The following is a 23,603-nucleotide window of genomic DNA, read 5'->3' on the forward strand; positions in this document are numbered from 1 at the left end:
AACAAGACATCAATAAGAGAGAACGGAGACAATACCAAGCAACAAGACATCATCAACAAGAGAGAACGGAGACAGTACCGAGCAACAAGACATCAACAAGAGAGAACAGAAACAGACTGAGCAACGAGACAAGAAAAAAAAAAAGCAAAAAAAAAAAAAAGCGCAAATCGGGGGCACACCCGGAACATGCATTTTCAGCAATGGTACAGTCAGAGACAAATGTTTATATAAAATACAGATTAAGGAACAGCGCACACATAAAAATACAGTTTTCAATTTGTCAAGGCTATTTAAAATCACCAATCTCCGCAAACAAATATGTGGATTCAGTTCCACCATATGGCCATATTGTGTTAAGCCCACAACTATGTCACAATACCCCAATATTGATGGGTCCTACACCAACTCCAACGTTAGAGAAAAATTAAATAGTGCTTGTAACGGCACCCCCAGGCATAAAAAAGGGGTTAAAAGCCGTTTAGTAGATCTTCCCTTCCAGAGACACAGGCACAGCTACTGTTGACACCACTACACCGAACCGGAGAAGCATATGAATGCTCTCAAACATTCGAATGCTGTAAACAGCCGAATAGGAAAAAACATACGAATAGGTTTACACTCCTAGCAGTCAAACTGGAACAGCATTCAATAAATCCCCCCAAGAACGAGACAAGGCTCCGTGTTGAGGGTCAAGCAGTGGTCAGACAGAGCTGTGGGTTTATTGTTCTTATATACACGTTAGTACCACCCACAGGGTTTTGGAAAACAACCAATAAACACGTACAATACACTCAGACACTCCCACACAAAATCCTCCCCTCTGCCTGTGATACAATTACCTTACACAATGGGTAATGTAATTATCACAGGCAGAGAAATACAGTTTTTCCACATTATTCATAACTTTAAAAGTATGCATCACATTCACATTTTACTTATCAGTTTATTATTATCCTTTGTCACCTTATGGATTTTATCAATTAGTCATCACTTGTATTGTATTATTAAATATCTTTTATTACTTGATAGACATCTCCTTATTTTTAGGCGCGCTCACACTATAGTTTTAATAAGAAAGAACAGACGGCACTGAGCAATGTAACAGAAGAAAACAAACAGCAGGAAACGGAGACATCAACAAGACTTTAAAAAGAGTGAACGTATTCAACACTGAGCAAACAGACAGCAGAGAAAGGCAGTGTTTACATTGCTGCCTACCAAGACCTCTAGTGACAGTCACTCAGATGGCCACTAGAGGGTCCTGTGTCCGTACTCTGCATGGAGGCGCTGAATGTTACCCATAGAGAACATACGTAATATCCTCCCACTGCTTTCCTATAGGAAAGCATTGGCTTAGCTGAGATCATTACGATCTCCGCTATGGAGGCAGAACAAGCAACAGTAAGGTTCATCTATGGCAGGGGTTCCCAACCCGTGGTACGTGTACCCCCAGGGGTACAATTCAGTGCCCCAGGGGGTACGCAAAATGATTTAGGTAATTGCGGCCACACGGGTTGGAAACCCGGCATTCGGGCAAATGCCCAGTTTGCTGTGATGGCACAGGATCTCCCCTGCAAACCCTAGCTGGGCCAGCGCTATCCGAGCACCGGTCCTGCTGTGTGTCTTCATGGGCCCCACCGGCCCACAGGCACTGACAGGCAGCCTGGAGAATGAGGGAGGAGCCGGGAGGCAGAAGGTTCCTCCTGCGAGTTTGGCAAATATAGCACCCCTGACACACACACACACACGCGCGCGCAGCACCCTTCACACGCAGCACCCCACACACACACACGCAGCACCACACACACACACACACACACGCAGCATCCCTCACACACACACGCAGCATCCCTCACACACACACACGCAGCATCCCTCACACACACACACGCAGCATTCCTCACACACACACACGCAGCATTCCTCACACACACACACGCAGCATTCCTCACACACACACACGCAGCATTCCTCACACACACACGCAGCATCCCTCACACATGTGTGTCAGGGTATGTATCCTTAAGTTTGTCAGAGTATGTATATATGTGTCTGTGTATCTGCATGTGTGGCAGTGTATGTATCGCTGTGCATCTACATGTGTGTCAGTGTGTGTATCTGTATGTATCTCTGTGCATCTGCACGTTTGTCTGTGTATCTGCATGGGTGTCAGGGTGTGAATCTGCGTGGCAGGGTTTGTATCTTTAAGTGTGTCAGTGTGTATCCAAGTGTGTGTATCTGCTTGTGTGTGTGTGTATCTGCATGGGTGTCAGTGTGTCAGGGTATGTGTGTCAGTGTATGTATATATGTGTGTGTATCTGCATGTGTGTCAAGGTATGTATCTGTGTCTGACACACAGATACATACCCTGACACACATACAAATACACACCCTGACACACATGCAGATGCACAGACACATAGATACATGCACTGACAAACTTAAAGATATAGACACTGAACACACAGATACACACTTTGACACACATACAGATACACAGACACACACGGGCACACATGCATATACGTAGATACATATATACAATCACTGACATACAGCCTGGGGCAGAGGGGAGAGCACGGAGAGCCGGGGGCAGAAGGGTGAGCAGGGAGAGCCGGGGGCAGAAGGGTGAGCAGGGAGAGCCGGGGGCAGAAGGGTGAGCAGGGAGAGCCGGGGGCAGAAGGGTGAGCAGGGAGAGCCGGGGGCAGAAGGGTGAGCAGGGAGAGCCGGGGGCAGAAGGGTGAGCAGGGAGAGCCGGGGGCAGAAGGGTGAGCAGGGAGAGCCGGGGGCAGAAGGGTGAGCAGGGAGAGCCGGGGGCAGAAGGGTGAGCAGGGAGAGCCGGGGGCAGAAGGGTGAGCAGGGAGAGCCGGGGGCAGAAGGGTGAGCAGGGAGAGCCGGGGGCAGAAGGGTGAGCAGGGAGAGCCGGGGGCAGAAGGGTGAGCAGGGAGAGCCGGGGGCAGAAGGGTGAGCAGGGAGAGCCGGGGGAAGAAGGGTGAGCAGGGAGAGCCGGGGGCAGAAGGGTGAGCAGGGAGAGCCGGGGGCAGAAGGGTGAGCAGGGAGAGCCGGGGGCAGAAGGGTGAGCAGGGAGAGCCGGGGGCAGAAGGGTGCCAGGGTCAGGGCCAGTATAAAGATTCCTCTAGGGGATAATCTCCGCCAGGGTCGGGGACAGTAAAGATTTAACTAGGGGGATAATCTCCGCCAGGGTCGGGGACAGTAAAGATTTAACTAGGGGGATAACCGTTGCGAAGGTTAAGGTCAGTTTGGGATTCTTCGTGTGGTTAATCTTTGTGAGATCTTTAAACAGAGACGGGAGTGCTTGGCTCCATGGTGGTCTGTTACACTTTGAAGATATATATCAGGACTGGGATCAGGGGTCGCATGTTACTACAGTAATATTCGGCTGCCAAGGAAACCAAAGTGCAGATAGGAAGGGGACGGGGGAGGGGAATTCATTCACAAAGGGTTTTACAGGAACAATATATGGCCACTTCGCTTGTTTTAAAGTGCATCTGGGACCCACCAACAACACAACATGTTTCCTTGAATTATAAAGGAAACGAAGAATAAAACATTGATACAGGGGGTGGACATAAGATGTAATCACAGATCTGGTCAGATTTCAGTCTGGTGGACATTATTCACAGATAGCGCACGGCAGTTTAAACCAACTTCATAAACTAATCGAGCAAATTAATAATTGCACGGGAATAGGTAGTTACAGGAGTGTGAGGAGCTGCAGTGTGTGTTACAGGAGGTGTGAGGAGCTGCAGTGAGTGTTACAGGAGGTGTGAGGAGCTGCAGTGAGTGTTACAGGAGTGTGAGGGGCTGCAGTGTGTGTTACAGGAGTGTGAGGAGCTGCAGTGTGTGTTACAGGAGTGTGAGGAGCTGCAGTGTGTGTTACAGGAGGTGTGAGGGGCTGCAGTGTGTGTTACAGGAGGTGTGAGGGGCTGCAGTGTGTGTTACAGGAGGTGTGAGGAGCTGCAGTGTGTGTTACAGGAGGTGTGAGGAGCTGCAGTGTGTGTTACAGGAGGTGTGAGGAGCTGCAGTGTGTGTTACAGGAGGTGTGAGGGGCTGCAGTGTGTGTTACAGGAGGTGTGAGGGGCTGCAGTGTGTGTTACAGGAGGTGTGAGGAGCTGCAGTGTGTGTTACAGGAGGTGTGAGGAGCTGCAGTGTGTGTTACAGGAGGTGTGAGGAGCTGCAGTGAGTGTTACAGGAGGTGTGAGGAGCTGCAGTGTGTGTTACAGGAGGTGTGAGGGGCTGCAGTGTGTGTTACAGGAGGTGTGAGGGGCTGCAGTGTGTGTTACAGGAGGTGTGAGGGGCTGCAGTGTGTGTTACAGGAGGTGTGAGGGGCTGCAGTGTGTGTTACAGGAGGTGTGAGGAGCTGCAGTGTGTGTTACAGGAGTGTGAGGGGCTGCAGTGAGTGTTACAGGAGGTGTGAGGAGCTGCAGTGTGTGTTACAGGAGGTGTGAGGGGCTGCAGTGTGTGTTACAGGAGGTGTGAGGAGCTGCAGTGAGTGTTACAGGAGGTGTGGGGAGCTGCAGTGAGTGTTACAGGAGGTGTGGGGAGCTGCAGTGAGTGTTACAGGAGTGTGAGGGGCTGCAGTGAGTGTTACAGGAGTGTGAGGAGCTGCAGTGTGTGTTACAGGAGGTGTGAGGAGCTGCAGTGTGTGTTACAGGAGTGTGAGGGGCTGCAGTGAGTGTTACAGGAGTGTGAGGGGCTGCAGTGAGTGTTACAGGAGTGTGAGGAGCTGCAGTGAGTGTTACAGGAGTGTGAGGAGCTGCAGTTTGTGTTACAGGAGGTGTGAGGAGCTGCAGTGTGTGTTACAGGAGTGTGAGGGGCTGCAGTGAGTGTTACAGGAGGTGTGAGGGGCTGCAGTGTGTGTTACAGGAGGTGTGAGGAGCTGCAGTGAGTGTTACAGGAGGTGTGAGGGGCTGCAGTGAGTGTTACAGGAGTGTGAGGGGCTGCAGTGAGTGTTACAGGAGTGTGAGGGGCTGCAGTGAGTGTTACAGGAGTGTGAGGAGCTGCAGTGTGTGTTACAGGAGGTGTGAGGAGCTGCAGTGTGTGTTACAGGAGGTGTGAGGGGCTGCAGTGTGTGTTACAGGAGGTGTGAGGAGCTGCAGTGAGTGTTACAGGAGGTGTGAGGAGCTGCAGTGAGTGTTACAGGAGGTGTGGGGAGCTGCAGTGAGTGTTACAGGAGTGTGAGGGGCTGCAGTGAGTGTTACAGGAGTGTGAGGGGCTGCAGTGAGTGTTACAGGAGTGTGAGGAGCTGCAGTGAGTGTTACAGGAGTGTGAGGAGCTGCAGTGTGTGTTACAGGAGGTGTGAGGAGCTGCAGTGTGTGTTACAGGAGTGTGAGGGGCTGCAGTGAGTGTTACAGGAGGTGTGAGGGGCTGCAGTGTGTGTTACAGGAGGTGTGAGGAGCTGCAGTGAGTGTTACAGGAGGTGTGAGGGGCTGCAGTGAGTGTTACAGGAGTGTGAGGGGCTGCAGTGAGTGTTACAGGAGTGTGAGGGGCTGCAGTGAGTGTTACAGGAGTGTGAGGAGCTGCAGTGTGTGTTACAGGAGGTGTGAGGAGCTGCAGTGTGTGTTACAGGAGGTGTGAGGAGCTGCAGTGTGTGTTACAGGAGGTGTGAGGAGCTGCAGTGTGTGTGTTACAGGAGGTGTGAGGAGCTGCAGTGAGTGTTACAGGAGGTGTGAGGGGCTGCAGTGTGTGTTACAGGAGGTGTGAGGAGCTGCAGTGTGTGTTACAGGAGGTGTGAGGAGCTGCAGTGAGTGTTACAGGAGGTGTGAGGAGCTGCAGTGTGTGTGTTACAGGAGGTGTGAGGAGCTGCAGTGAGTGTTACAGGAGGTGTGAGGAGCTGCAGTGAGTGTTACAGGAGGTGTGAGGAGCTGCAGTGTGTGTTACAGGAGGTGTGAGGAGCTGCAGTGAGTGTTACAGGAGGTGTGAGGAGCTGCAGTGAGTGTTACAGGAGGTGTGAGGAGCTGCAGTGTGTGTTACAGGAGGTGTGAGGAGCTGCAGTGTGTGTTACAGGAGGTGTGAGGGGCTGCAGTGTGTGTTACAGGAGGTGTGAGGAGCTGCAGTGAGTGTTACAGGAGGTGTGAGGAGCTGCAGTGAGTGTTACAGGAGGTGTGGGGAGCTGCAGTGAGTGTTACAGGAGTGTGAGGGGCTGCAGTGAGTGTTACAGGAGTGTGAGGGGCTGCAGTGAGTGTTACAGGAGTGTGAGGAGCTGCAGTGAGTGTTACAGGAGTGTGAGGAGCTGCAGTGTGTGTTACAGGAGGTGTGAGGAGCTGCAGTGTGTGTTACAGGAGTGTGAGGGGCTGCAGTGAGTGTTACAGGAGGTGTGAGGGGCTGCAGTGTGTGTTACAGGAGGTGTGAGGAGCTGCAGTGAGTGTTACAGGAGGTGTGAGGGGCTGCAGTGAGTGTTACAGGAGTGTGAGGGGCTGCAGTGAGTGTTACAGGAGTGTGAGGGGCTGCAGTGAGTGTTACAGGAGTGTGAGGAGCTGCAGTGTGTGTTACAGGAGGTGTGAGGAGCTGCAGTGTGTGTTACAGGAGGTGTGAGGAGCTGCAGTGTGTGTGTTACAGGAGGTGTGAGGAGCTGCAGTGTGTGTGTTACAGGAGGTGTGAGGAGCTGCAGTGAGTGTTACAGGAGGTGTGAGGGGCTGCAGTGTGTGTTACAGGAGGTGTGAGGAGCTGCAGTGTGTGTTACAGGAGGTGTGAGGAGCTGCAGTGAGTGTTACAGGAGGTGTGAGGAGCTGCAGTGTGTGTGTTACAGGAGGTGTGAGGAGCTGCAGTGAGTGTTACAGGAGGTGTGAGGAGCTGCAGTGAGTGTTACAGGAGGTGTGAGGAGCTGCAGTGTGTGTTACAGGAGGTGTGAGGAGCTGCAGTGAGTGTTACAGGAGGTGTGAGGAGCTGCAGTGAGTGTTACAGGAGGTGTGAGGAGCTGCAGTGAGTGTTACAGGAGGTGTGAGGAGCTGCAGTGAGTGTTACAGGAGGTGTGAGGAGCTGCAGTGAGTGTTACAGGAGGTGTGGGGAGCTGCAGTGAGTGTTACAGGAGGTGTGAGGAGCTGCAGTGAGTGTTACAGGAGGTGTGGCAAGCTGCAGTGAGTGTTACAGGAGGTGTGGCAAGCTGCAGTGAGTGTTACAGGAGGTGTGGCAAGCTGCAGTGAGTGTTACAGGAGGTGTGGCAAGCTGCAGTGAGTGTTACAGGAGGTGTGGCAAGCTGCAGTGAGTGCTACCGGAGGTGTGGGGAGCTGCAGTGAGTGCTACCGGAGGTGTGGGGAGCTGCAGTGAGTGCTACCGGGGGTGTGGGGAGCTGCAGTGAGTGCTACCGGAGGTGTGGGGAGCTGCAGTGAGTGCTACCGGAGGTGTGGGGAGCTGCAGTGAGTGTTACCGGAGGTGTGGGGACCTGCAGTGAGTGTTACCGGAGGTGTGGGGACCTGCAGTGAGTGTTACCGGAGGTGTGGGGACCTGCAGTGAGTGTTACCGGAGGTGTGGGGAGCTGCAGTGTGTGTTAACGGAGGTGTGGGGAGCTGCAGTGTGTGTTACCGGAGGTGTGAGGAGCTGCAGTGAGTGTTACAGGAGGTGTGAGGAGCTGCAGTGAGTGTTACAGGAGGTGTGAGGGGCTGCAGTGTGTGTTACAGGAGGTGTGAGGGGCTGCAGTGTGTGTTACAGGAGGTGTGAGGGGCTGCAGTGTGTGTTACAGGAGGTGTGAGGAGCTGCAGTGTGTGTTACAGGAGGTGTGAGGAGCTGCAGTGAGTGTTACAGGAGGTGTGAGGGGCTGCAGTGAGTGTTACAGGAGGTGTGAGGGGCTGCAGTGAGTGTTACAGAAGGTGTGAGGGGCTGCAGTGAGTGTTACAGGAGGTGTGAGGGGCTGCAGTGAGTGTTACAGGAGGTGCGAGGAGCTGCAGTGTGTGTTACAGGAGGTGTGGGGAGCTGCAGTGAGTGTTACAGGAGGTGTGAGGAGCTGCAGTGAGTGTTACAGGAGGTGTGGGGAGCTGCAGTGAGTGTTACAGGAGGTGTGAGGAGCTGCAGTGAGTGTTACAGGAGGTGTGGCAAGCTGCAGTGAGTGTTACAGGAGGTGTGGCAAGCTGCAGTGAGTGTTACAGGAGGTGTGGCAAGCTGCAGTGAGTGCTACCGGAGGTGTGGGGAGCTGCAGTGAGTGCTACCGGAGGTGTGGGGAGCTGCAGTGAGTGCTACCGGAGGTGTGGGGAGCTGCAGTGAGTGCTACCGGAGGTGTGGGGAGCTGCAGTGAGTGTTACCGGAGGTGTGGAGACCTGCAGTGAGTGTTACCGGAGGTGTGGGGAGCTGCAGTGTGTGTTAACGGAGGTGTGGGGAGCTGCAGTGTGTGTTACCGGAGGTGTGAGGAGCTGCAGTGTGTGTTACAGGAGGTGTGGGGAGCTGCAGTGAGTGTTACAGGAGGTGTGGCGAGCTGCAGTGAGTGTTACAGGAGGTGTGGCGAGCTGCAGTGAGTGTTACAGGAGGTGTGGCGAGCTGCAGTGAGTGTTACAGGAGGTGTGGCGAGCTGCAGTGAGTGTTACAGGAGGTGTGGCGAGCTGCAGTGAGTGTTACAGGAGGTGTGGCGAGCTGCAGTGAGTGTTACAGGAGGTGTGGCGAGCTGCAGTGAGTGTTACAGGAGGTGTGGCGAGCTGCAGTGAGTGTTACAGGAGGTGTGGCGAGCTGCAGTGAGTGTTACAGGAGGTGTGGCGAGCTGCAGTGAGTGTTACAGGAGGTGTGGCGAGCTGCAGTGAGTGTTACAGGAGGTGTGGCGAGCTGCAGTGAGTGTTACAGGAGGTGTGGCGAGCTGCAGTGAGTGTTACAGGAGGTGTGGCGAGCTGCAGTGAGTGTTACAGGAGGTGTGGCGAGCTGCAGTGAGTGTTACAGGAGGTGTGGCGAGCTGCAGTGAGTGTTACAGGAGGTGTGGCGAGCTGCAGTGAGTGTTACAGGAGGTGTGGCGAGCTGCAGTGAGTGTTACAGGAGGTGTGGCGAGCTGCAGTGAGTGTTACAGGAGGTGTGGCGAGCTGCAGTGAGTGTTACAGGAGGTGTGGCGAGCTGCAGTGAGTGTTACAGGAGGTGTGGCGAGCTGCAGTGAGTGTTACAGGAGGTGTGGCGAGCTGCAGTGAGTGTTACAGGAGGTGTGGCGAGCTGCAGTGAGTGTGCTGCTCAGGTAGTGTGGGTTATAGGACGTGTGGGGAGCTGCAGTGAGTGTGCTGCACAGGTAGTGTGTTATAGGAGGTGTGGGGGGCTGCAGTGAGGGTGCTGCTCAGGTACTGTTGGTTATAGGAGGTGCTGGGAGGTGCAGTGAGTGTGCTGCTCAGGTAGTGTGTTATAGGATGTGTGGGGGGCTGCAGTGAGTGTGCTACTCTGGTAGTGTGTGTTATAGGTGGTGTGGGGAGCTGCAGTGATCGTGCTGCTCAAGAAGTGTGTGTTACAGGAGATGTGGCGAGCTGCAGTGAGTGTGCTGCACAGGTAGTGTATGTTATAGGAGGTGTGGGAAGCTGCAGTGAAAGGGCTGCTCAGTTAGTGTGTGTTATAGGAGGGATGGGGAGCTGCAGTGAATGTGCTGCTCAGGAAGGGAGTGGGTTATAGGAGGTGTGGGGAGCTGCAGTGTGTGTTACAGGAGGTGTGGGGAGCTGCAGTGTGTGTAACAGGAGGTGTGGGGAGCTGCAGTGTGTGTTACAGGAGGTGTGGGGAGCTGCAGTGAGAGTTATAGAAGGTGTGGCGAGCTGCAGTGAGTTACAGGAGGTTTGGGGAGCTGCAGTGAGTGTGCTGGTCAGGTAGTGTGTGTTATAGGAGGGATGGGGAGCTGCAGTGAGTGTGCTGCTCAGGAAGGGAGTGTGTTATAGAAGGGATGGGGAGCTGCAGTGAATGTGCTGCTCAGGAAGGGAGTGGGTTATAGGAGGGATGGGGAGCTGCAGTGTGTGTTACAGGAGGTGTGGGGAGCTGCAGTGTGTGTGCTGCTCAGGAAGGGAGTGGGTTATAGGAGGGATGGGGAGCTGCAGTGTGTGTGCTGCTCAGGTAGTGTGTGTTACAGGAGGTGTGGGGAGCTGCAGTGAGTGTGCTGCTCAGGAAGGGAGTGGGTTATAGGAGGGATGGGGAGCTGCAGTGTGTGTTACAGGAGGTGTGGGGAGCTGCAGTGTGTGTGCTGCTCAGGAAGGGAGTGGGTTATAGGAGGGATGGGGAGCTGCAGTGTGTGTGCTGCTCAGGTAGTGTGTGTTACAGGAGGTGTGGGGAGCTGCAGTGAGTGTGCTGCTCAGGAAGGGAGTGGGTTATAGGAGGGATGGGGAGCTGCAGTGTGTGTTACAGGAGGTGTGGGGAGCTGCAGTGTGTGTGCTGCTCAGGAAGGGAGTGGGTTATAGGAGGGATGGGGAGCTGCAGTGAGTGTGCTGCTCAGGTAGTGTGTGTTATAGGAGGGATGGGGAGCTGCAGTGAGTGTGCTGCTCAGGAAGGGAGTGTGTTATAGGAGGGATGGGGAGCTGCAGTGTGTGTTACAGGAGGTGTGGGGAGCTGCAGTGTGTGTGCTGCTCAGGAAGGGAGTGGGTTATAGGAGGGATGGGGAGCTGCAGTGTGTGTGCTGCTCAGGTAGTGTGTGTTACAGGAGGTGTGGGGAGCTGCAGTGAGTGTGCTGCTCAGGAAGGGAGTGGGTTATAGGAGGGATGGGGAGCTGCAGTGTGTGTTACAGGAGGTGTGGGGAGCTGCAGTGTGTGTGCTGCTCAGGAAGGGAGTGGGTTATAGGAGGGATGGGGAGCTGCAGTGAATGTGCTGCTCAGGAAGGGAGTGGGTTATAGGAGGGATGGGGAGCTGCAGTGTGTGTGCTGCTCAGGTAGTGTGTGTTACAGGAGGTGTGGGGAGCTGCAGTGAGTGTGCTGCTCAGGAAGGGAGTGGGTTATAGGAGGGATGGGGAGCTGCAGTGAATGTGCTGCTCAGGAAGGGAGTGGGTTATAGGAGGGATGGGGAGCTGCAGTGTGTGTTACAGGAGGTGTGGGGAGCTGCAGTGTGTGTGCTGCTCAGGAAGGGAGTGGGTTATAGGAGGGATGGGGAGCTGCAGTGTGTGCTGCTCAGGTAGTGTGTGTTATAGGAGGGATGGGGAGCTGCAGTGTGTGTGCTGCTCAGGTAGTGTGTGTTACAGGAGGTGTGGGGAGCTGCAGTGAGTGTGCTGCTCAGGAAGGGAGTGGGTTATAGGAGGGATGGGGAGCTGCAGTGAATGTGCTGCTCAGGAAGGGAGTGGGTTATAGGAGGGATGGGGAGCTGCAGTGAGTGTGCTGCTCAGGTAGTGTGTGTTACAGGAGGTGTGGGGAACTGCAGTGTGCGTTACAGGAGGTGTGGGGAGCTGCATTGAGTGTGCTACTCTGGTAGTGTGGGTTATAGGAGGTTGGGGGGCCTGTAGTGAGTGTGCTACTTAGGTGGTGTGGGGAGCTGAAATGACTGTGTGGCTCAGATAGTGTTCTATATATAGTTACATAGCTGAAAAGAGACTTGCATCAATCCAGTTCAGCCTTCCTCACATATGTTGTTGCTGTTGATCCAAAAGAAGGCAAAAAACCCAGTCTGAAGCGCTTCCAATTTTGCAACAAACTAGGAAAAAATTCCTTCTTGACCCCAAAATAGCAGTCAGATGTCTCATTGGATCAAGCAGCTATTACCCCACTAATTAGAAATTATATCCTTGCATGGTATGTTTTTGCAAGTATTTATCCAATTGCAGTTTAAATATATGTATGGACTCTGATAAAACCACCTCTTCAGGCAGAGAATTCCATATCCTTATTGCTCTTGCTGTAAAAAAAAACAACCTTTTCTTTACCTTAGATGAAATCTCCTTTTTTCCAGCCTAAATGTGTGACCTCGTGTCCTATGTATAGCCCTGTTTATGAATAGATTTCCAGATAATGGTTTGTACTGGCCCCGAATATATTTGTATAATGTTATCATATCCCCTCTGAGGTTGGTCGCAGGGCAATTCCCAGTGGGTCGCGCTGACCCACACATCCAGGGCCGCCGGGGAGTCAGGTAGGCAGACTGATCAGGAGGGGGCCCGGCGGCTTGCCCTGTATGCCGCTGGGCTCCCTTTAATCAGTCTGCCCAGCAGCTCCGGTCTGCAGCTCCGCCGGGTGCAGAGCTGTAGACCGTGTCATTAAAGTCTAACGAGCACCCAGAGCGTTACAATGGCAACATTCTGGAAGCTCGCAAGACTTCTATCACACAGTCTGCACCCGCCGGAGTTGCAGAACGGAGTGTTAACCCACTGGACCACCAGGGAATTAAATAAAGGTAGGAAACAGCCCCCAGACCCTGCCCCCCTTCCCTTCTCTCCCTGTCCCCCTCCCACACTGTAACCCCTTCTCTCCCTGCCCCCCTCCCACACTGTAGCCCCTTCTCTCCCTGCCCCCCCTCCCACACTGTAATCCCTTCTCTCCCTGCCCCCCCATCCCACACTGTAACCCCTTCTCTCCCTGCCCCCCCATCCCGCACTGTAACCTCTTCTCTCCCTGCCCCCCCTCCCACACTGTAACCCCTTCTCTCCCTGCCCCCCCCCACACTGTAACCCCTTCTCTCCCTGCCCCCCCCTCCACACTGTAACCCCTTCTCTCCCTGCCCCCCCCTCCACACTGTAACCCCTTCTCTCCCTGCCCCCCCTCCCACACTGTAACCCCTTCTCTCCCTGCCCCCCCCCCCCACACTGTAACCCCTTCTCTCCCTGCCCCCTCTCCACACTGTAACCCCTTCTCCACACACACTGTAACCCCTTCTCTCCCTGCCCCCCCTCCCACACTGTAGCCCTTTCTCTCCCTGGCCCCCACACTGTAGCCCTTGCTCTCCCTGCCCCCCACACTGTAGCCCTTTCTCTCCCTGCCCCCCACACTGTAGCCCTTTCTCTCCCTGCCCCCCACACTGTAGCCCTTTCTCTCCCCTGCCCCCTACAATGTAGCCTCCCCCCCCGCCATTGTTACCCTTTCACCCCCTACCCACCCACTGTAACCCTCTCCCCCTGCCCTCACACTGCCCCCCACCCTCCCCACTGTTACCGGCACACACACTCCCTCCCACACTCACCCTCACCTGTCCCACACACTGTCACCCTCACCTCCTGTCTCTGCGTGCATGTGTATCTGTGACCTTTTGTGTCCATGTGTGTCAGCGTGTATCTGTGTACATGAGTGTCTGAATCTGTGTGTGGGAGACCAAGTGTCATTGTGTGTCTTGGTATGTGTGTGTATACACTGCACACATACTCCATACACAAAAACATGCTTAAACAGCATCCACTACACACGCACTGCAATCAAACATTACATAAAAACACACGCCTGCATTAAAACACTAAAATTATATACAAACACCCCTTCATTCAAACACTAACACTACACACAAAAAGCACACCTGCATTTAAAGTCCTACACTACATACAAACACCTCTGAATTCAGACGCAAACATTACAAACAAGTACACCACTACATTCCAATGGCAACAGTACATACAAATACACCCACACATGCACACATATACTTAATACAAAAACATGCTTACATTCAAACGCTCAAACACTGCTCACAAATATAACCCTGCAACGATGCGCAAATGGCAGATCCCCAGCTGGCATAGCATTGGTGAAGTTCTCCGACAAATGGAGATATACCTTTTGGCCACACTTGCAGTGGGGGGGGGGGGGGGGGGGGCAGAAAACATACTTGCACCAGGGCCCTCTCTACATTAGTTTCACCCCTGGGATAATCAACGTGAGGTGCCTGGATGAAAGAGCAGGACACAGCGCTTCTGATTCGGAGTCTGTGAGTAAGCAGATGTATGCAGATGTATGCCTCTAAAACTGATTGCCATGATGTGCCAAGTTTCTGCCTCTAAAACTGCCATGACAGTATCTAAAGCAGATTGCCATGGTGTGCCAATTGTATGCTTTTAAAACGGATTGCCATGGTGTGCAAGTTGTATGCCTCTGAAGCTGATTGCCAAGATGTGCCAAGTTTATGCATCTAAAAATTATTGCCATTATATGCCCAGTTTATGCCTCTAAAACGGATTGCCATGATGTACCAGTTTTATGCATCTAAAGCTGCCATAATGTTCCAATTGAATGCCTGTAAAGCCGATTGCCGTGGTGTGCCAATTGTATGCCTCTAAAACTGATTGCCGTGGTGTGCCAATTGTATGCACCTAAAGTGGATTGCCATGGTGTGCCAACTGTATGCCTCTAAAACTGATTGCCATGGTGTGCCAATTGTGTGCATCTAAAGCAGATTGCTATGGTGTGCCAATTGTATGCCTCTAAAGATGTGTGACAAACTACACTTCGCCACTGGCTTTTGGAGGGGCCTGATTGCCAGCCAGGACCATGGCCCATGTCTAAAACGTTGTCCCCAGACTGTGTAAAGGCTTGTTCGTGCCTTTTCCCCTATGTGGTTCGGTAAATGGGATTTACCTAACAAACTGTCGAACAGCCAGACCACCCGCAAGTGGAGTGTGCTGCTTGTTTACCCCCCAGAAGCTGTGGTTAACCGCAGCTAATTGACGAACGGCTGAGTGGTCGCCGTTCATATAGTCGAACACGTGGCGGCAGCCATCTTGTTTAGTCGAACGCATTCAGCGGTGTTTGGTCGTCGAGTTCCCTCGCCGCCTCGGATTAGAAATCTGCCGCCCGTCGAAGTGAAGCCCCACTGGACCCCAGGGACAGATCCACAACAGCTCTCCAGTTAGGGAGGCTGGGTGGACATTTAATAATAATTTGTGTCTGTAAGTATATGTGTGAGTGTGGGTCTGTTTGTCTGTGAGCAGAGTACTTGTAGAATAGGAGAAAGAAGGAGCAGAGTACTTGTAGAATAGGAGAAAGAAGGAGCAGAGTACTTGTAGAATAGGAGAAAGAAGGAGCAGAGTACTTGTAGAATAGGAGAAAGAAGGAGCAGAGTACTTGTAGAATAGGAGAAAGAAGGAGCAGAGTACTTGTAGAATAGGAGAAAGAAGGAGCAGAGTACTTGTAGAATAGGAGAAAGAAGGAGCAGAGTACTTGTAGAATAGGAGAAAGAAGGAGCAGAGTACTTGTAGAATAGGAGAAAGAAGGAGCAGAGTACTTGTAGAATAGGAGAAAGAAGGAGCAGAGTACTTGTAGAATAGGAGAAAGAAGGAGCAGAGTACTTGTAGAATAGGAGAAAGAAGGAGCAGAGTACTTGTAGAATAGGAGAAAGAAGGAGCAGAGTACTTGTAGAATAGGAGAAAGAAGGAGCAGAGTACTTGTAGAATAGGAGAAAGAAGGAGCAGAGTACTTGTAGAATAGGAGAAAGAAGGAGCAGAGTACTTGTAGAATAGGAGAAAGAAGGAGCAGAGTACTTGTAGAATAGGAGAAAGAAGGAGCAGAGTACTTGTAGAATAGGAGAAAGAAGGAGCAGAGTACTTGTAGAATAGGAGAAAGAAGGAGCAGAGTACTTGTAGAATAGGAGAAAGAAGGAGCAGAGTACTTGTAGAATAGGAGAAAGAAGGAGCAGAGTACTTGTAGAATAGGAGAAAGAAGGAGCAGAGTACTTGTAGAATAGGAGAAAGAAGGAGCAGAGTACTTGTAGAATAGGAGAAAGAAGGAGCAGAGTACTTGTAGAATAGGAGAAAGAAGGAGCAGAGTACTTGTAGAATAGGAGAAAGAAGGAGCAGAGTACTTGTAGAATAGGAGAAAGAAGGAGCAGAGTACTTGTAGAATAGGAGAAAGAAGGAGCAGAGTACTTGTAGAATAGGAGAAAGAAGGAGCAGAGTACTTGTAGAATAGGAGAAAGAAGGAGCAGAGTACTTGTAGAATAGGAGAAAGAAGGAGCAGAGTACTTGTAGAATAGGAGAAAGAAGGAGCAGAGTACTTGTAGAATAGGAGAAAGAAGGAGCAGAGTACTTGTAGAATAGGAGAAAGAAGGAGCAGAGTACTTGTAGAATAGGAGAAAGAAGGAGCAGAGTACTTGTAGAATAGGAGAAAGAAGGAGCAGAGTACTTGTAGAATAGGAGAAAGAAGGAGCAGAGTACTTGTAGAATAGGAGAAAGAAGGAGCAGAGTACTTGTAGAATAGGAGAAAGAAGGAGCAGAGTACTTGTAGAATAGGAGAAAGAAGGAGCAGAGTACTTGTAGAATAGGAGAAAGAAGGAGCAGAGTACTTGTAGAATAGGAGAAAGAAGGAGCAGAGTACTTGTAGAATAGGAGAAAGAAGGAGCAGAGTACTTGTAGAATAGGAGAAAGAAGGAGCAGAGTACTTGTAGAATAGGAGAAAGAAGGAGCAGAGTACTTGTAGAATAGGAGAAAGAAGGAGCAGAGTACTTGTAGAATAGGAGAAAGAAGGAGCAGAGTACTTGTAGAATAGGAGAAAGAAGGAGCAGAGTACTTGTAGAATAGGAGAAAGAAGGAGCAGAGTACTTGTAGAATAGGAGAAAGAAGGAGCAGAGTACTTGTAGAATAGGAGAAAGAAGGAGCAGAGTACTTGTAGAATAGGAGAAAGAAGGAGCAGAGTACTTGTAGAATAGGAGAAAGAAGGAGCAGAGTACTTGTAGAATAGGAGAAAGAAGGAGCAGAGTACTTGTAGAATAGGAGAAAGAAGGAGCAGAGTACTTGTAGAATAGGAGAAAGAAGGAGCAGAGTACTTGTAGAATAGGAGAAAGAAGGAGCAGAGTACTTGTAGAATAGGAGAAAGAAGGAGCAGAGTACTTGTAGAATAGGAGAAAGAAGGAGCAGAGTACTTGTAGAATAGGAGAAAGAAGGAGCAGAGTACTTGTAGAATAGGAGAAAGAAGGAGCAGAGTACTTGTAGAATAGGAGAAAGAAGGAGCAGAGTACTTGTAGAATAGGAGAAAGAAGGAGCAGAGTACTTGTAGAATAGGAGAAAGAAGGAGCAGAGTACTTGTAGAATAGGAGAAAGAAGGAGCAGAGTACTTGTAGAATAGGAGAAAGAAGGAGCAGAGTACTTGTAGAATAGGAGAAAGAAGGAGCAGAGTACTTGTAGAATAGGAGAAAGAAGGAGCAGAGTACTTGTAGAATAGGAGAAAGAAGGAGCAGAGTACTTGTAGAATAGGAGAAAGAAGGAGCAGAGTACTTGTAGAATAGGAGTGTGGCAGAACCAGCCCCGCCACTTGTGCCTGGAGAGGACTGCTTGCCAGCCTCTTGCCCTACGACTATGGCCCTGGGATGTATTGCCCTTCTAGGAACTGATTTGGGCATGTTGTATTGTATTATGCTGCTACTGGCCCATTAAGAACCAGCTGGGGACATACTGTGGAGTTACTGGGTGGCCACCATTTCATGTATCAGAGGCACATGGTGAGAACAATGGATGGTGGCCATTTTAACTCACAGACATTTTTGTGACTTTTCTACACGGTGCCATCTCGCCGGTATTTGGTACACAAAGACATCGTGCAGTAGTTTTAAACTATACAACAGGGGACACATTATACAGTAATTATTTTTCATATAGCCTGTATATGTTCTGCGGTATCTGCTTTAAACTGTATCTTCCAAACTACCGAACGGATCTCGGTGAATTTTGGATATGTGGTTCACCCAGATCCCCCGGTTCTGATGATATACTGAGATATACCCCATTTATATGGGGTTATTGCATGTTTTGGGGTCCCTGTGATATGTTTTATAAAACTGTATTTCTCTGCCTGTGATAATGAGATTACCCATTGTGTTCAGTAATCATATCACAGGCAGAGGGAAGGATTTTTTGTGGGAGTGTCTTTGTGTATTGTACAGATTGATCGGTTGTATTTAAAAATCCTGTGGGCAGTACTATGTTTGTGGATTGTGAATAAAAGAGGCTGTATGTGCCAGTACAGTCAGTTCTGCTTGACCTCAAAACGAAGTGTCGTCTCATTATTGGGGGAATTGGATTGTATGCTGATTGCCAGGAATGTAAGCTGATTGTATGCTTTTCCTGTTCAGCGGTTTAGAGCATTCATATGCTTGAGAGCATTCGTATGCTTCTCCAGTTCGGTGGTTGTGGTGTCTGCTGCAGTGCTTGGAGTCCTCAGGAAGCGCTAGTAGCATCCTTCAACGGAGCTACCCAGTCGGGGTGCCCGTCGATCCGTTACAAGGAGAAAGAAGGAAAAGGAGAGAATTGTTGTTGGCTAAGAATAGTAAGTGGGCTACCTAGCTCAGCCTTCCGACTGGGCATTGCTATAAGGAAGGTTAAAAAATAGAAAAAAAGGGAGAAGAGGAAAAAAAAAAAGTGGGGAGGGGAATTGAGGAGGGAGAGGAGGGGAGCTGATGCACAGATGAGAAATCATATTATGAGCAAACAGAGAAGTCGTCTGAATATCACCGAAAGAGGAGACCTTCGTTTGTGCCTTACGAAAATCGAACCAGATATCAAATATTTAGTCTCGCAGCATCAACCTCAAGGATCTCATTAATAACTAGTAAAGGTAATTTCAATTTACTTTATTGTTTTCTCATTAAACTTTATAAAGTTAAAAACATTATAAAAAATATATACAGGTAAGGGCTGCGCTTAGATAAAACCTTAAATAGTACAGAGAGTCCAAATAAAATCAGTACATAAAAGGAGAGAGAGTCTTATCTGACAATGTCCTTTGAAATCGTGTAGTAAGACGGTGCTTGGTCTGAAGCAGTAGTATTTCTTGTTATCTTCTCTATAGGACGTCTCATATATAAGAGATAAAAACAAATACAAAGCCACAATAGTGTAGTATGTTCGAAAGTAGAGGAATTGGAAGAATAAAACTTGATTGCCAACTCACATTTAAAAGAGCTAGAACCAGCTCGAGTATAACAGGCGTGCAGCGATATAGATCCCCGCTTCTAGGATATAAGGTGACTTTCCTTCACGTCCTTCCTCCTTCCGTGGTACGAGAGGCACTCAAATGAAAAAGAACAACCAATAGTGTTCTCTGTATGGAACTTGAAATAAAATATGTAATAAAAGTGGATACTCACAAGACAGGAGCAGATCAACTGCTCCTGATAGTTCGCGTTGGTGGTTTAATCCCCACCTAGGATACCTTGGAGTCCAACGAATAAAAGGGAATAATGCCAGGTAGCAACAATAAATATATGTGTATAAAAAGATAAATGGTACAATAAAAGTTACCAAATATACTTTAATATAAAATAACACAATATAAAAACCATAAACGCGTTTCGCCAATCGGCGTTATCAATATGGGTATCATTTCAAAGGACATTGTCAGATAAGACTCTCTCTCCTTTTATGTACTGATTTTATTTGGACTCTCTGTACTATTTAAAGTTTTATCTAAGCGCAGCCCTTTCCTGTATATATTTTTTGTGTTCTCATCCTGAGGGTTTTTGGGGGATTCCCTTATAGGGTTGCTGCTAATCTGTGTTATCTAGCGCTTACTCATTGTTCTGTTTTTAAAACATTATAAACATGCATTAAGTAGAAATAAAAAGATAAATGTACGTTCATTCATTTTTTTTTTTAAACACCCTCATTTCTAAAAAATATTCCGCACTTGCGCGAAAACTGGTGGGCGGTAAGGACATTTTTCCATCAAGAAAGATGCATTAGTGGGCGGTAGGTAGAAAAAGGTGGACTACCCCTGGTGTACAGTAACTGGGAGCGTTCAAATGTAAAACTCTGTTTTTATTGGATTGTGCATTTCAGGCCCACCTGGGCGGTAACCTTGTGGGGAAATACTGTATAAAAGAAGCAGCTGTCCCATTAAACCTTCCGTTCTACTTGAGCCTCAACTCGCAGCCTCGTCTCGTGTTTGGAGGGGACAGCTATAATCACTTCCGGGGGTTGCTAGACTCTGTATACTCCCTTAGCTTCACTGAGCTCTTGTAAGAGCTGTTCCTGCTTCGCTCTCTGAAGGAAGAGACGTTCACCCACTGGAGCCTTGTCGTAGGTCCAGGGTGGGTAGGAGACAGCGAGACCCCAACCACGCTGCGGCGGTTCGTGTGGTCTGCAGTGCTTATGGTGTCTAGGTGCGGTGCTGATGGTCCTTGGGAAGCACTAGGAGCATCAGTCGACTGAAACCCTCAGCTAGCCTGGGGCAACCATAACAAGCTGTGTTACAGAGACCCCCTCTGTCTGCTACAAGATCGCTACTTTTGTCACTACAATGGATACTTTTATAATATTGCTTATTTTGTTACCACCTGGATACTTTTCTATCCCTGTTTATACGAACGAGCCTTGTTACCCATTTGTATATATGAACAGCCGACCACCTGGCCCTTGTCGTGTGCCGCCAATTAACCCCGTCACCTCTTAAACAACCGAAAGAATTGGCAAACAGCTGACCACCCTACGTGAGGAGTGTGCCGACCATCAACCTCCCGGGAGCTGCGTTTTTTGGCTAACCGCACCCTTATTGACTGGCATCAAGGTGGTCACCGTTCGGATACAATCCCCCCCCAAACCTACGAAAGAACTGCCAAACGACGACCACCTATAGTCTGGCGTGTCTCCAATTAACTTGCGGTTTCTGTGGTTAACTGCAGTATAAATCACTTATCCCAAGGTGGTCGCCGTTCGAATGAAGAACACGAGGCGGCGCCCATCTTTTTGTCGTTGAATGCTCAGCGGGACTTGATCGTAAAACCCCTGGAACTATAATCGGCTACGGGGTTGCATGAATACCGCTAAGGTGCTGGTTGTCCCATCCGTTCGTGCAAAAACATACGAAAGACATACAAACTTTAATTTCATGACTTCCATACACCATTTGTGAGATCTGAGCGCAATTAGTATATTTTGTGCGCTCAGATCCGAGTTGTCTGCCTGGAGAAGGGTCGAATGGGATGTGTTAGTATTAAAATATAAAATGTATTTTTATGCTGTTTTCATGTGTGTAATAAAACGTGGGTATTTCATGGGCCTTGAGATAATTAGGTTAGTGTAACCGTTGGGACCAATTATCTCCAGGGCAGGGGGAAGTGTTTCCATAAAATGCACTTTACTTCTATTGCTTGGGACATTGCATTGTCCACTGTACCCTCAGGTCCAGGGGCGTTGTCCTCTGGCCTAAAAACTTGTATAAATTACTGTGCCAGAGTACCCATTAAACCAGTTAGTTTTACCCTCAACTCCCAGCCTCGACTCGTGTTGTAGGGAAAGGTGTATCCTAGTTTGCTACAGCTAGTGGGATGTTCTACATTTCCAGGAATTAATACTGTATGCTGATCGGAGCGGCGTTCTCACTCTCCAAGTTCGGAACCAGGATATCCAAGCGCTCCAACTTACAGCCAGCTTGGAGACAATTGTAACAAGCTGCTTGCCATGGTGTACACATTTTACAATATGCATTAAAAGCAAGTGGGTCTCGAAAAATTCCCGTTTTGAAAAGTGGGTCTCGGCCCATAAAAGTTTGGGAAGCCCTGATCTAGACCAATTTCTTTTAGTTTGAAGATTAACCTATTGTGAGGAACCGTATCAAATGCCTTGGCAAAATCCAAACAGATCACATCCACTGCAACACCCAGATCTATACTTCTACTTACTTCTTCGTAGAATGCAATTAGGTTAGTTTGACATGACCTATGTTTCATAAAACCATGCTAATTATTGCTAATAAAGTTCTTCCCAATAAATTCCTGAATGTTATCCCTTAATAACCCTTCAAATATTTTCCCAGTCACAGAAGTTAAGCTCACAGGTCTATAATTTCCAAACAAGGATTTTGAACCCTTTTTAAATATAGGAATGACATCTACCTTCCTTCACTCCTTCGGTACAATACCTGAAACAAAAAAAAAGCGGGTTATAGGGGGTGTGGGGAGCTGCAGTGAGTGTGCTGCTCAGGTAGTGTGGGATTTAGGAGGTTGGGGGGCTGGAGTGAGTGTGGCTTAGAGATTGGTATGGAGACGCAACATGGGACCCAGAGTGGCGCTGGGTTCTGTGGGAACCAACTAAGAAAAGCTGGTGTAACATGTTCAGACAATAGGAATAAAACAATAGCTATTTCCTTATGATCGACAGGTTTAAATGTCCAGTAGGTGTGCACCCCCCCCCCCCCCCCCCATCAGTGTACAATGGGGTTGCAGAGAAGTAAATCAGACTCGGTTTCTCTCCTACTGCACAAGTAATGCAAAATCAGAGAATGAGGTCATGGAAGCAGCTTGAATTCTCAGACGGATCCATCACGCCAGTGGTTTCTGGCAAAGAGTCCCATAGATGCCCCGTCAAACTTTACAAAGAGCACAGCAGAACACAAACCACTTACACTTCTTGCATGGTTTAAACAAGGCTCAGCCACCTTTTTACACATCAGGGCCAGATGCCATATCTGTGTATGTACGGGGATGCATACATCCATATAACTAAAATGCTATATAGTAATGTTAAGAATAGTGGTAATAAAACACAAAATAGCCCATTTCAGAATTCTAAACTTTCAACAGTTGATGGCCTCTACTAATGAGTCAAAGATCAAAAGTAAGAAAGACCCTTTTCTACTCCCCAAGTCTCTTCCCATCTTCATATCACCTTCCCCGTGTCCCCTGTCCTCTCCCGATCCAAGTCACCTTCCCCATGTCCCCTCCCGATCCATGTCACCTTTCCCCATGTCCCCTCCCGATCCATGTCACCTTTCCCCATGTCCCCTCCCGATCCATGTCACCTTTCCCCATGTCCCCCATCCTCTCCCGATCCATGTCACCTTTCCCCATGTCCCCTGTCCTCTCCCCATCCATGTCACCTTTCCCAGTGTACCCTGTCCTCTCCCCATCCATGTCACCTTTCCCTATGCCCCGTCCTCTCCCCATCCAAGTCACTTTTCTGTGCGTCTCCTGTCCTCTCCCGATCCATGTCACCTTTCCACATGTCCCTTCCTCTTTCCATCAGTGTCCCCTTCCCCCATTTCCCTTCCCATCCATGTCACTTCCTCTCCCGATCTAGGTCAGCTTTCTCCATGTCCCCTGTCCTCTCCCCATCCATGTTACCTTTCCTCATGTCTCCTGTCCTCTCCTGATCCATGTCACCGTTCCCAGTGTTCCCTGTCCTCTCCCCATTCATCTCCCCTTCCCCAGTGTCTCCTCTGTCCTCTCCCCATCCATGTCCCCTTTACCCATGCCCCCGTCCTCTCCCGATCCATGTCACCTTTCCCCATGTCCTCTCCCGATCCATGTCACCTTTCCCCATGTCCTCTCCCGATCCATGTCACCTTTCCCCATGTCCTCTCCCGATCCATGTCACCTTTCCCCATGTCCTCTCCCGATCCATGTCACCTTTCCCCATGTCCTCTCCCGATCCAGGTCACCTTTCCCCATGTCCTCTCCCGATCCAGGTCACCTTTCCCCATGTCCTCTCCCAATCCATGTCACCTTTCCCCATGTCAGCTCCCAATCCATGTCACCTTTCCCCATGTCCTCTCCCGATCCATGTCACCTTTCCCCATGTCCTCTCCCGATCCATGTCACCTTTCCCCATGTCCTCTCCCGATCCATGTCACCTTTCCCCATGTCCTCTCCCGATCCATGTCACCTTTCCCCATGTCCTCTCCCAATCCACGTCACCTTTTCCCATGTCCTCTCCCAATCCACGTCACCTTTCCCCATGTCCCGTTTCTCCAAGTCCCCTGTCCTCTCCTCATCCATGCCACCTTTCTCCAAGTCCCCTGTCCTCTCCTCATCTATGTCACCTTTCC

At 49.8% G+C, this 23,603-nt stretch overlaps 1 protein-coding gene across 1 annotated transcript in view; it reads right to left on the reverse strand.

Moving 5' to 3' along the window:
- Positions 1-23,603, reverse strand: part of PLXNA3 (plexin A3) — a 133,342-nt gene that overhangs the window by 77,369 nt on the left and 32,370 nt on the right. The gene's annotated exons all lie outside the window — the stretch shown is intronic.

The sequence above is a fragment of the Pelobates fuscus genome, chromosome 9 (assembly GCF_036172605.1).
Source record: "Pelobates fuscus isolate aPelFus1 chromosome 9, aPelFus1.pri, whole genome shotgun sequence".
Classification (NCBI taxonomy): Eukaryota; Metazoa; Chordata; class Amphibia; order Anura; family Pelobatidae; genus Pelobates; species Pelobates fuscus.